Below are 13,901 nucleotides of genomic sequence, written 5' to 3' on the forward strand. Positions count from 1 at the left end.
ATCCTCATTTATTCCAATGGCTATTATTCTCACAGATAAGTTTAACTTTATACCCACAGACTTAAATTAAGTAAATGAGCTGTTATCACTTGAATCAATCTATTTGATCTATTTTTTTTTTACAGTAATTGCTTGTTGCTGTAGTTCATATTTGCAATATGTTTGTTCTTAGTAATGTGTTTTTAATTTTATTTCAAGGCGTCTCTGTAAAACCCGCTGAGAAACCAACTTACCTATTAATATAATAAAACTGAACTGAATTTAACAGCTGTAAAATAAAATATTCTCCACTAACTGAGCAGAATTTAAACAGCATGAAATAGTTCAGTTTATAATGAACAGCATGTGGACAGCGGGCAGTGATATTCTTTCTTACAAGTTTAATCAACATAACACACCGCTGTTTGTGTGCAGACTCCTCGTCTCATGTCAATGGTTTTATTCACCCATATTGACACAGAGCCAGTTCATTTTTATAACTTTAAAAAAAAGGAAATACAATACACTTATTCATACATTTTGTATTGAAGAAATAAATGGTATTTTTAAAAATAAAAGTGAAAGATCTGTGAACAATGTTTCTCAAAAAAAATGTATACACACCCATATTTATATGTATATATTATGAGTAGAAAATTCAGTAATCATAAAGATGTATAAATGGGAAATGCATTTAACTAGAACACAACTACAATGAAAATGGCCAACAAGGAGTGGTATTAAAAATTATTAGGGAAGGAGAACACAAATATATTTACAGATTTTTACCTTAGTATTTAAAAAAAATGTTAGCCAAGGTTTTGAACACAATAAAAGTTAATCACTAAATTTGTCAAAAAAGGAAAAATGCTATTTTAGCTTTATGAACAAGATGCTACTCAGAGTCAAAGAGTTGTTATCCAGCAATATTCCATAAAAAATGTGTTTGATTTAAACTGATATTTTTCCTGATCTGTCCTTTAATATTTGTTAACGAATAATATTTTAACACCACCTTTGCTTACAATTGTTGCTCAAATTGCTCTACAAAAATATACGGTTACAAAGAAAACTGAAGGCATTATAAAAGTAAATGAGAAGCAAATAGAGGGGTTCTTTTCCTTAGTAATAAATACACTGCCTGGTCAAATGGCCGGGGACAAAGACAAACTTGCAGCCTTCAAGGATTCTGGAGATAATAAACTTCTGGGGTTCCCAAGCTAAAGCCCACATAGACTCCCCTCTGCACATCCCAGCATGCATAAATGTGGCCGTCTCAATCCAATCACAATTCCATTTCAGGACGTCTTGTGAACTTTTCTTCTATCACAGGAAGTTGGGGTTGATTTAAAAGACGGTGGAGACGTAGAGGGCACCATTGCAATAAACTGGAAAAAAACAACAGAGAAACACAGCAGAGGTCAGTGCCCAGTGCAGAGCTTACAAAGTGTACACAGTACCATTTCTAAACTATTACAACCAATGCAAGTAATTAAGAAAAAGCGAAATTAGAAAATTGGGCTTGTTGAAGTTTTTTGAAATGCTTGACATTTATAGCCTGGCAGTCCTCTATTGGCAAAGCATTCCAGAGTACAGAAAGCTACCAGTTTTTATGGTTGATCTTAGAATAAAAAGCAAAGCAATGTTTCAGAAAAGAGATGTTGTGAGCAGACACTCCAAAATAAAGGCAGGGTCTAAAATATTCAAAGCCTTCTAATTATTTAATAGACCCTTAAAATCAATTCTATGTGAGACAGACAGCCAGTGTAATGAGACCGAGACAGTTTTCAGAAGAAAAAAAACAAAAGGCCAATACCACGTGATCATTTGGCAAAGGCACAGCAGATCAGAGCAGGGTTTGAGATGGAAGATTCTAGAAGTGCCGGGCAGGAGGGGCAGCCACTACTTCAACATGGCACACATCTCTTTGTCCTTCTTGTTGAACTGTTGCCCCATAACACGACCGGACTCTTCTACTTCACTGCAACTGTTAAAAACATAAACACAGTAGATATTCACTCACGGAGTTCAAACATTTATAAAGTGTACTTTTACTTCTTGTTCTGCCTCCTTTCTTGGTTCACCTGTAGATCAATTATTACCAAAGTAAACCATCACCATAGATAAAGGTCTGCTTAGAGTAAAGTCTGACTAATAATATTTTTTTAAATTACTGTGGTTTTTTGTTGGATGTTGAAAGAACCTCAACTTAACTGTCATTATATGTAACATCATTTTTTTCCTTTTACATTACACATACAGTAGATATTGTGTTATAATCTGTATATCTGTATAACTTCTAATGTGATGTGCTCAGGTGTCGTACTTACATGAAAATATCTTCCATTTTCTCTCCTACCTTAGTTTTGTTTAAGTTAAAATTACATCTCAGCTCTTTCAAAATCCGAAAACAAAGTACAGCAACTTAAGAAAATAAACGTTATTTTGCAAAACAGAACAATATCCCTGTTTACTGACTGCTGGGACTGATGCACCTCAGTCTCTGTGTTTGTGAAGATTCACACTCTGAGGCTTTCCAGTCTAAAATTAAAAAGCTGTGTTAGTCACTGGACAGAGTGAGCAGACATACAGTACAGTATTCAAGGCAGCAAAATATTACAGATCAAATAATAAATATGGGGAGGCTTTGCAGAAATTGTTCACAAATTACTTTTGAAACAAAGCCTCAGTAGTCTTACCTGTAGAAATAGCAAATCTAACAGGAACAGCACATCATCTCAAATTGGGAATCTTAAAAGCAGAAGAAAATGAAATCCAGTTGTGTCTCAGAATTGGGGTACACTGGCATCTGTTCAGCCACTTGGAAGGCTGGTTACCACCAGGCATCCTGTAGGGTCTAAGAAAAAAAAACACAATAAAGGGGCATTGTTTTTCTAACTGCGGCAACAAGAAAGAAGTTATTTCTAAGGAGCAAGCATTCTCCATTACATTCAGTAAAATGTGTGTGTACTCCTCCTAAACCAACAGCTTAAATGATAAACCAATGACAAATAACAACAGCAGGTGCCCAGCCTGTCACTGTGCCACATCAGATGCACACCACACTTCTCTGATGGCTTTGGATATAAATTTTAAAATTGCCTGTTTTCTGCCATAGAATTTTTTCTACCAAACAAGGTTAAAGAAATCCATTTCAAAATTATGAATAAATAGTACCCAACTAACAAATTAATTCATAAGTATGAAATTAATATATCGCAAAAATGTAGTTTATGTACAAATGAAAAAAAAGATCCCCTCAGATTTTTTATTTCTACTCCTATTCCAAAATGTTTTAGAAAGATTTAGTTCTGTTACTGTCTTGAATGACAAACCAATATCTCACTGTTTAATTCTTGTTCTTATACTGTATACAATTTGAAGACTAAATGTTAGAAAATGGAGTAACTGTGGTTTCCTTGCTTCATAAATTTCATATTCATAAGTGTAAAGTACTGAATGTTAGACCCTCTGTTACATCTTTCTGTATGGACATTAATATGCTAGAAATTGAAACAGAAAACACACTAAAATAATTAAAATGTGTAAGATTCTGATCTGCTTCATTAACAATTTGTAACGCTATTATCTGCATCTAAGCTTTCTTGTAATAACTTAGCTGTTGCTACTTTTGTATGTAATTTAGCCTTCATTATTATATATTTATTAACTTTATTATGGAAAACTATTGTAACGATGTAATGTGATATCAACATAATAAAAAATACCGATGGCTTTGGAGGGAACACTTTACACCGGCCGAGTGTCAGTCATGCACTCCCAATTCTATTCCTAATTCGACACCTCGATTACATTTTTTTGCTTAATTATTAGCATGCTGTTCACTCTTTAAGATGAAAAATGCTAACAAATGTTAAAAGAAACGTTACGAAATAAATGAAATGCATCCATTAACCCAAATACAGAAAATGCTGACTTTCACATTTAAACCACGAGATTACAATGTCGTACAGCAACTAAAAGGAAAATCCTTATGGCCTTTTTCATCAATGATGTACTTACAAAAGCTATCACGTATCCATATTAAAGTTTAGAGACATACGTCGCATTTCATTTCGCTCCCTCTTCATTCGAATTGAGTTAAATTTTTTAGGCGATGAATATTCTTCCAAAACATTATAAAATTCAAAAGCTGTCATCTTTTCCAGTAAGAAGTCCACTTACAGATGGAGATAAACGACAACACAAAAATGACTCGCAAGTACAATTCAAACCTAACGAGTGACGTATGTCGTAAAACATTAGACATGCGCAGAACAAATCGGGCAGCGTCGTGAAATGAATTTTAATTAAGCAGAGGCAGAGAATGCGTACGCAAGACAAATCAGATGGGGACTCGTGCGCCGTAGAAAACGGAGATCGGAGACAGTCGTAATAGAAAGGCTCTGCGCATGCGTGCGCAAATCGGGTAGGCACCGCAGATCGGGTAGCAACACCAAGTACTTGCAGAGCGCATATGTGTTTAACTTCCGAGATCAAATGACATCGGGTGCTTTCACACTGGTATGGCCGTAAGCAAAAGCTGCCTTCATAATGCTGGTTATATATTGAAGATCGGGGTGGAGCGCTTCCATTGGAAAGAAAAAAGATGCATTTCAAAGGCATACACTGATGTTCAGGTTGAGTACAACAGTAATGAATAAAAGCTGACAGCATTCGGGGTTGCAAGGCGGTCTACCATCCACTTATACTGGCTGAATCGTGCGTGTTTAACTTCCGAGATCAGACGCTTTCACAATGGTATGGCCATAATCAACAGCAGCACTCCATAATGCTGGTTATAAATTGAAGTTCGGGTGGTCGCTAACAATGGACAGGATAAAGATGCAGTTCCCAGCCATGCAATGATGGTCAGGTTGAGTAGTACAGTACAGGAAAAAAGCTTACAGCATCCGGGGATCACAGGCAGTCTCCCATCCAAGCACTGGCAGAGCGCATGCGTGTTTAACTTCCGAGATCAAACTACATCGGGTGCTTTTACACTGGTATGGCCGTAAGCAAAAGCTGCGCTTCATAATGCTGGTTATATATTGAAGATCGGGGTGGAGCGCTTCCATTGGAAAGAAAAAACATGCATTTGAAAGGCATACACTGATGTTCAGGTTGAGTACAACAGTAATGAAAGAAAGCTGACAGCATTCAGGGTTGCAACCATCCATGTATACTGGCCTAACCGTGCGTGTTTAACTTCCGAGATCAGACGCTTTCACACTGGTATGGCCATAATCAACAGCAGCGCTCCATAATGCTGGTTATAAATTGAAGTTCAGGTGTGTCGCTAACAATGGAAAGGATAAAGATGCAGTTCCCAGCCATGCACTGATGGTCAGGTTGAGTAGTACAGTACAGGAAAAAAAGCTTACAGCACGCGGGGTTCGCAGGTGGTCTCCCATCCAAGTACTGGCAGAGCGCATGCGTATTTAACCTCCTAGATCAAAGTACATCGGGTGCTTTCACACTGGTATGGCCGTAAGCAAAAGCTTCACTTCATAATGCTGGTTATATATTGAAGATCGGGGTGGAGCGCTTCCATTGGAAAGAAAAAAGATGCATTTCAAAGGCATACACTGATGTTCAGGTTGAGTACAACAGTAATAAAATAAAGCTTACAGCATTCGGGATTGCAAGGTGTGGACGAAAACTCAGACCAGACAGCAGGTGTGTTTATAAAGCAGCTTTATTTTTCAGAGTCACGGTGAGAAGAGTTTCAGAAAAGCTGACAATCAAATATACATGACAGCGTCAAGGCTCTTCTGAACCCCGTCTGTTAGGTTGGGTCCCGTTTTATAACCCTAGAATGCGTGATTTAATATCAAGTTAAAATGCAACAGTCACCATATTTATTATACACAATCCTTGAGCCCTTTTAACGTCCCTTGTAAAACTTGATTTCTTGGCTCCTTTTGTTATGGCGTTCAGATGTAAGCTAAGGAAAACCTGATAAGGCAGACTCATGTGTGGAATGAGACCTTGAGTCCTTTGCACAAATATTTTTCTGTTTGCTAAAACAAAGCATGCTATTACATGGTTTTGTAAAGCTTACTTCTCAGACATGAATTAGTACAAGGGAACAAAGAGAAAATTCAGTTTCCACATTTCCCCCTTTTTTAGCAAACAAAAATATTTGATCAGGGAGAGTTGAGTAGGAAAGGGTAGGAGAAGGGGATGGAGTGGAGTGGGCGGAGGAGTGTGGGGTGGCTGTGCTGATCTGAAGCATTTTTCTTTGTGTAAAAGTAAGCCTTTGCCATAGAGGCAGTAAAATACTTGGATACAATGTATCTTATCAAGGAACAATACAGCAAGCTACAAGCAGGAGAACAATTAAAGCAACTGTAAGAGAGATGAAAACTGATTTAAGCCATTGGCCCCAGGACCCAAAAGTGGACATAAACCATTTGTCCCAAGGATTAGAAATGCCAGAATTAGTAGCTAGTTCATGTCAAATCAGCTAAAGCACGGGTGATTGATCCATCAGGAGCTGTATTATTAGGGATATAGGTACAGCATGCATCACCAAACATAGCACAAACGCCTCCTTTCTCAGCCAAGAGCATATCTAAAGCCAATCGATTTTGCCAGGTCATGAGGGATGTTTTATCAAGTTGCTCATGGATACCTTCAACAGCTTCTTAGTAAAATTTAAGAATCTTTGTTGATTGTAATAGAGATAATTAATCCAATCTACATTTTTGTTTATAGTAACCTGAGAAAAAATAGACTTAAATCCGGCAGCAACTTGGTCCCTTGCCTTGAACTTATCAGGGACTCCACAAGGGACTCCAGTGGAATCAAAATACACCCCAGGGCCTTGTAGGGAAAATTGGGAAAGCCAAACATGGTCGACACATGGAAGGCAGTTAAAGGGAAAACTCGGAAAGGCATAACAAATTGTATTAAAGCAGAAGTGCCAGTCCAGTCAGGTGGAAGGATGTCAAGCAATTTAGACCTATGGCACATCCACCAAATATCATCAGTATTCTGAGTAATCAGAAAAATTGATAATTTGGAAGCTAAAGAGGAAGAATTAATCGGAAAAGTTTGGAAACAAAAGAGGATGGGATATTACCAACATTTGTGCCACGAGAGGAAGTAAGGTTTCTAAAAAAACAGGTATAAATACCTTCATCAGGCTGGAACATCGGGGGAGTCATGGGAAGAGTAGGGGGAAAAAGAAGGGAAAGTGTAATGCAATTAGAGTCGATTGGAATAGAGGAAGAGATAAAAGGGCATGTAGGCAAGGAAGGCCAGTAGGATCAGATATGTTAGAAAGAGGAAAAGGGACAGTGGCCAAATGTGGCCTAGCTGTAGCACATGCATAGCAATCAGATTGATTCACTTGTCTAGCTGAATATAATACCCATTGCAGCCAACGGTTCTGATCCCCATACCCAATTTCAATCGAAAAGTGGAAGAAGAGGTAGAAATATTCATGACCTTGACAGGGGGCAGTTTGGACCAGGGGTAGGAGAGAGAGGTGTGTGTGTGGGGAAATGGGAGGTGTTAGTAACAGGGTTCTCAACCTTAATTTGAAATCTCCCTAGAGGATCTATTCCAGATACATATGCCCCTAAAATATAGGTTCCTGAATCATGTAAAGAAGGGTTCTTCAGAGTAATGATCAAAGGGTTACAATGGTATTCGGCACATTCATGAGGGGCATGTCCTTTTATAATAGAAAAACGATATTTCAGACCATACTTCTGGGCCTTATAGGGTTGATAAACCCCAGTCATCAGTTCCAGTATTAGCCAAAACCCAGTCCCACATGTCACAGTTACTTCCGAATCCAGAGTTTGTAACAGTTACACACACATATTTGTCAGACCAGTTCCACTGGATTTGTCGATCAGTACCACAGTCAATAATAGAACAGAAATCCACCTGAACTGATGTGGTGATTCCAAAGGAAAAGTCAAGGTGACCAGAGCAGTCGACAAGGGGATGGAAAGACATAGTAGGACCACAATCAAGGGTGCCATCTTTTGCAATGTGAGATGTGAATCCAAGCAGGCAGTCCCTCAACTTTAACAGCGTGTGGTGTCTACAGCAGAACTTGGAACGGTCCTCTCCACCGAGGGTGATGCCAATGTTTCCTTCGAGTATCTCTAGCCAGAATCCAGGTTCCTAACGGAATCGGGGAGTCCTTTGATGAAGGACTAGTTCTCCAGGCCTGATTCACCTGCTCGTGGACTTCCTTCAGAGAAGCTCGGAGACCTGTAAGACTGGAAAGAAGATCATTGTCCACAGTATGCAGTGTAACATTACCTATGACCATGCCGACTGGCATGGGCCGTCCGGTCAGAATTTTGAATGGCGACAGCCCTAACTGCCGATGTGTTCTTCCCCTTAATCCCATCAAGGCCAGAGGCAGAGCATCAGGCCAAGTTAAATTTGTTTGCTCACAGATTTTAGCCAATTTAGATTGCATCGTTCCACAATACCTCCACTCTGGGGGTGGTATTTGCAATAATGATGCACATTTATGTGGAGCCAGGTGGTTAATTCATTTATAACGGAATTTAGTGTGCCATTATCAGTTTGTAATTTCTGTGGTATGCCCCATCTAGGAATGATTTCCTTTATCAAAGCTTTTGCCACAGGTTTGGCATCTGCATGTTTGGAAGGGAAAGCTTCCACCCATCGGAGAACACATCAACAATTACTAAACAGTATCGGTACCCCTTTGATGGTGTTAATTCAATGAAGTCCATTTGAAGGTGTTGAATGGACCCATTAGGTTAGGTGTAACGGCGGGACTTACCTGGGTGCCCTTTCCTACATTAAACTTTTGACATAATGCACAGTGCCTGCAGAACTGCTCTGCATATGTAGAGAAACCTACAGCTTCCCAATGTTTTTCAACATCTTGAACCATGGCGTCTTTTCCAGCATGGTCTAGGCCATGGGCGATTTTTTCCATACCTGGGAAAAGAAGCTTTAGGAGGAAAGGTTTGTTAGTTTGCTTATGGGTCCAGACTCCATCAGAGAGGGACCCTTCTTTGGACCATTTTCTATTTTCTGTGTCCGTGGCTGCACTCTGTAAAGAAATAACTTGATTATCAGTGTCCTGGTCATTTCTCTGTTGGAATAAAGAGATTGGTGTGTTATTATACGCAGCCCGTTTAGCAAGATGATCAGCTAATTTGTTTCCTTTGCTGACAGGATCCTGTTTTCCTGTGTGAGCTTGACATTTAATGATCGCTAGCTTTGATGGTTTCGTTATGGCCTCTAAGAGGGATTCTTTTAGTTTTGATGCTGAATGGGCTTGCCAGTACTGGTCTTGAATCCCAGTTTCCATAATGCCCCATGATCATGGCAGACTCCAAAAGCATATCTAGAATCAGTATAGATAGTTACAATTTTTCCCTCTGACAACTGACAAGCTCAGGTGAGAGCTATCAACTCAGCTGCCTGCGCTTAAACTTGAAGAAATTCGGTTGTTTCCTGTAGGTCTGGTCTAGGTTTTATAACCTTAGTTATTTCATCATGACAGTTGGTAGAAGAGTAGCTGGATTTAAGGTGGAGCACCTTTCTATGGTAACGTTTGACAACGTACAGAGTACATTTTGATAGTGTATTGCCCTAGCAGTAGTGAGATGTGAGTTTTAGCCTGTACTAAAATGGAGTGTACGGCGTGAGGCACTTTTACCACTAGGGGGCTCATGAGCACTATATCTGTACTGGCTAGAACGGCCTCTGTTGTGGCTGCTACAGCTCTGAGAAAGGTTGGAAGTCCCGCAGCCACTGAATCTAATTTTTTCGAAAAACAGGCAAAGCCTATGGAACTGTGTAAGAACTGCATTCATATATCCCCCCTTTTCGTCCACGAACAGAGTGAATGGACGAGATAGTCAACAGTCCCAACGCATGCAAACAGTAGGGCACTTTTTTTTTTTAAGTCACATAGAGCCTTCTCAGCTTGATCATTCCATGCCACCTGACCAGAAAGGGGGAGATCAGGGGTGATGCTAAAGTTTGCAAAAGCTGTGCTCTTTCAGTGAAGTTTAAAATCCATTGCCGCAGTATCCTAGAATGCCTAATACAGACACAACCTGTTGCTTTGTAACAGGTCTAGGAAGATTTTGAATGGTGTTTATACGATCGCTAGAGAGAGAGAGCTCTTGTTTCACAAGAAATGTCATGACCTGAATATTTCACAGTTGTTTGAATTAACTGCAGTTTTGTTTTAGAAACTTTATGGCCATTTGCTGCTAAAACTAATAATTTCTTAGTATCACTGCACAATCTTCTTCTGTAGTACTACACATTATATCATTTACATACTGTATCAATACACTGTCTTTATCTGGCCTTTTAAATTTTGAGCAAGAGCTTATCCAATACACAAAGGGCTACAATATATCCCTGAGGCATAACGGTCCATGTCCAACGGCGGTTTTGGAAAGTAAAGGCAAACCAGAATTGAGAGTCGGGGTGCAAAGGAATACAAAATAAGCGTTAGCAAGGTCAATAACAGAGAAATAACAGGCGGACGGGGGTATCGTAGAAAGAATAGTGGAAGGATTAGGAACAATAGGTGCCCTAGGAAAAACTGCAGAATTAACTTGTCGAAGATCTTGAACAAAACGCCATGAACCGTCAGCCTTTTAAACAGGTAAAAGGGGGAGTTGACTGGAGAGTATTTAATTTGAATGATTGCTCCACGTTTCACGAGATCGGAATGTACGGCGGAGATGCCAGCCTCTGCTGCTGGAGACATACTGGGCGGAAGGAGGATTTTGGGTAAATCACCAGTGGCTCACAGTGTGCTATCCTTCCATAATCATTTTTCCCCTGGGACCACAGTGCATCGGGAAGTGAGGAAAGCCAAGAGGAAGAGGTGGTTTGCAATGAAAAGCAGAAAGGGAAGGACGGCACAATGCACGATGTACTAAAAAATCATTTTGAAGCACAACTTTAGTTATCAAATGATCTGAGGTATCAAAAATACTCGGAGCAACGTGCAGCCAGTCCGTCCTATCGAAACATTGTTCCACCCAATCCCCAATTTCAACTCAGTGAACGGTGCTAGAATTGGCTAAAGAAAACATGGGGAACTGAACCTCCAAATAGAAAACGCTTTGTGAATATGTGAAGTGCACTGACAGCAGCAGCTGTGTTGGATGAGGAAAAAAATGCAAGGGATATGAAGGGTCTCTGGGCTAGTACCTGAAAAGAGAAAAGATTCTAACCACTTCAGCAGGGAAGTACTGGGCAGTACAGTGGAGGGTGTTGGGGACTTGCAAGTGGGGAAAAAAGACATGAAGGAAAAGAGTGTAGGGCTTTAAGGAGAATGATGTGTGAGGAGATGTTCAGGGTCTGAGCTGCAAAAGAGGGCTTAGTGTGGGGGGTGGTTTGGCACAGGAATTTAGGAATAGAACAGTAAAACCCTCGTTCAGTTAGAGAAATAGAGAGGGAGAGCTTAGTCATCAGATCCCTTCCTAACAGATTAACAGGGCAGAGCTGATATAAGAAAAAACGGTGCATCAAAGTGGAACCACTGGAATGAAGCTGAACCGAAGAGGTTTAGACACCAGCAAAACATGAGGTTGTCCAGAAGCAGTAAGTACAGTCACTGTATCGTTCGAGGCAGACTAGAAAAGCAGTTTCAGTGCCATTCACCAGCAAAGTCAATAAAGGATCTGTGTCCGCATGGTGAGTGAGCAAAGGCAACTGAAGAGAATGGCTGGGGGTCCCTGTGAAAGGAATATCCTCAGGTTCAGGTAAAGAAGGAGGGGGAGGAAGCTGATATGGGCAATTGAGGCAGAAGTGTCCCATCGTAACAGGCAAGATGTAAGTGCTTGATCTGAGGGGAGAGGCGGCTGAGCAGACGAAGAATTCGGATTAGGGAGTAAAAATCCGCGACCTCTCCCCCGGCCTTGCCCCTGTCCTCTGAAAAATCCACGTCCTTCACGTCCTCGACCCCTGCCTGAGGCAGCTCCACCTGCATAATAATTCATTTGTGCCACGATTTGTTTAGTCTGTTGTTCAGCATGCTCCGCGTGTCTTTTAACTTCATCTAAGGTGCCATTTTCCCATCCAAATACAGGTCGTGCGTACTTTATTTTGAATATCACTTCTGAGTCCTGACACAAAAGGAGGAACTTCAGCCTTGGCACGGTCGTCTGGGCTGTCTAAGCCAGAATGGTTTGTCATCAAGTCCTGAATGCAGTGTGCCCATTCATCTTTTGTTTGGCAGCTGAAATAAGGTACCAGTCAGTGCCCTTTTTATATTTTGCAGCTATTGCAGTTTTCACGGGTTCCCGTTGGGCAAGGAAAGGACCCTCATTATTTTGTCCACGAGGCAATGCCTCATTCCACTGCCACTGTACTCCATTATGCTGCCCATGATTGACAGTAGCCCAAATGGTGCCCATCTTTCTGCGTAGCACCTGGGTCCACTCGGCCACACTGGGTTATATATGTTGTCTAGTTGCTGCACCTTTTCCACAAACTTCAACCCACCGATTACCTTAGGATCAGGCACTTCGGACACTACATCTTTCAGCTCTTGAATATCCCACTTACAATGTATCATTGCAGTAGTGGGGTTATCATTTCCTGGGGGTTGTGTGGGATCGTGTTGGGGGTTAGGGACCTCAATTAAAGGGCATGAAAATGTGGGTGCTAAAGGTTTAGGGGACTTAAATGGGGTGAGGTTTTCAGGGGACTTGCTTCTAGTATGTTGTGAAATGGAGGGCTTTTTGTGTGAGTTAGAAGAGCCTCCCATAGCCCCTAACAAATGGCCGTCAGTCTCATCACCTGGATCTGTAAGTGAGGAGGGGTTGCACTGATATTGTTCATCAAAGAAATCATCAGTAGCTGGGGCATCGGTAACCACAGGAGTCGTTGGGGCAAAGGGTGAATGTGGCGGTGGAAGGGGTTGTGGGTAAAGTGTTGGGGAAGAGAGCGCTGGAAATAAATTTTTTATCACTCCTTCTCCTCCTTCCTTCAGACTGGGGTCCCGTATCAGCCTGCACTTTCTGTAAAGCTATAAGCAGCTCTTCCTTTTTCCTTTCTATTCTTAAGTTCAGCAAATTAAAGCTCATTCCGTTTCTGTGCCGCTTCCAACGTACAGTTTTTAATAAACAATTCCCATCTGTCATACATATCCATCCGATAAGGACCTCCATTACAACAACCCTGTGTATTTCTGCACAGTATTTTTCTAATGTCCTGTATCTCATTCATATCTCCGGTTCCTTCCACTACGCCATCTACCTGCACTGTCCTTATTCTACTTTCTGCATGCCTTTTTTTTTAAATCTAATCCTGTCTTCTTTTCAATGAGCTTTCTAGGGGACCCGCCTTTTGATCCTGACAGAGCACTAGGAGCCTGGCGATCCCACGAAAATAATCCTTCTAACGTTAGGTTTTTAGGACTCTTGGGAGACTGTTTGACTGGCTTGCTGATTGTTTTTTCCCATAGTAAGCGGCAGGATCTCAGCAGAAAATGACTCAGCCCTCGATAAACCCCGTTCCACCCGCCGTCCGCTCCTATCCCGGATTACAGCTTCAGGTGACTTCGTGTCCGTTTATTCGCATCAGCAGAATCCTACATCAATACGCCCCGTGGAGTCCGGGATATGGAGGTTTTTACCCCGATCCCTTCATCAGACGGTTTGTATGCGTCAATCTGCCAGGGTATTGTCTCCGTCACCTTAGCAACCCGTTGAAACAAGAGTATGACCAGACAGCGGATGAAAAACTCGACCTCCCATTTAAATAGACACACATTCTCTAAGTATGCCCTTTCACCCCCATTCCTCAAATTATTATAGGAGCGTGCCACTCGCCCCTTTCTAATCCAGTTCACAGGGGTGACTAGCTAACATTCACACTGTGCTGTTTTCCGTAGGGTCCCAAAGTCACCTTCCGTAAGTCCCTAGAACCCTCCTATA

General features: G+C 41.0%; 1 long non-coding RNA gene across 1 annotated transcript; it reads right to left on the minus strand.

The window, feature by feature from the left end:
* Positions 1-1,040: 1,040 nt before the first annotated feature.
* On the minus strand, positions 1,041-2,748 carry LOC120520466. Its single transcript, XR_005631836.1, has 3 exons — positions 2,679-2,748; positions 1,796-1,966; positions 1,041-1,367 (listed from the first exon to the last, which is right to left on the minus strand). It is a non-coding gene; the product is annotated as an uncharacterized LOC120520466 (long non-coding RNA).
* Positions 2,749-13,901: the final 11,153 nt, after the last annotated feature.

Source organism: Polypterus senegalus, unplaced genomic scaffold (assembly GCF_016835505.1).
Source record: "Polypterus senegalus isolate Bchr_013 unplaced genomic scaffold, ASM1683550v1 scaffold_3519, whole genome shotgun sequence".
Lineage (NCBI taxonomy): Eukaryota > Metazoa > Chordata > Cladistia > Polypteriformes > Polypteridae > Polypterus > Polypterus senegalus.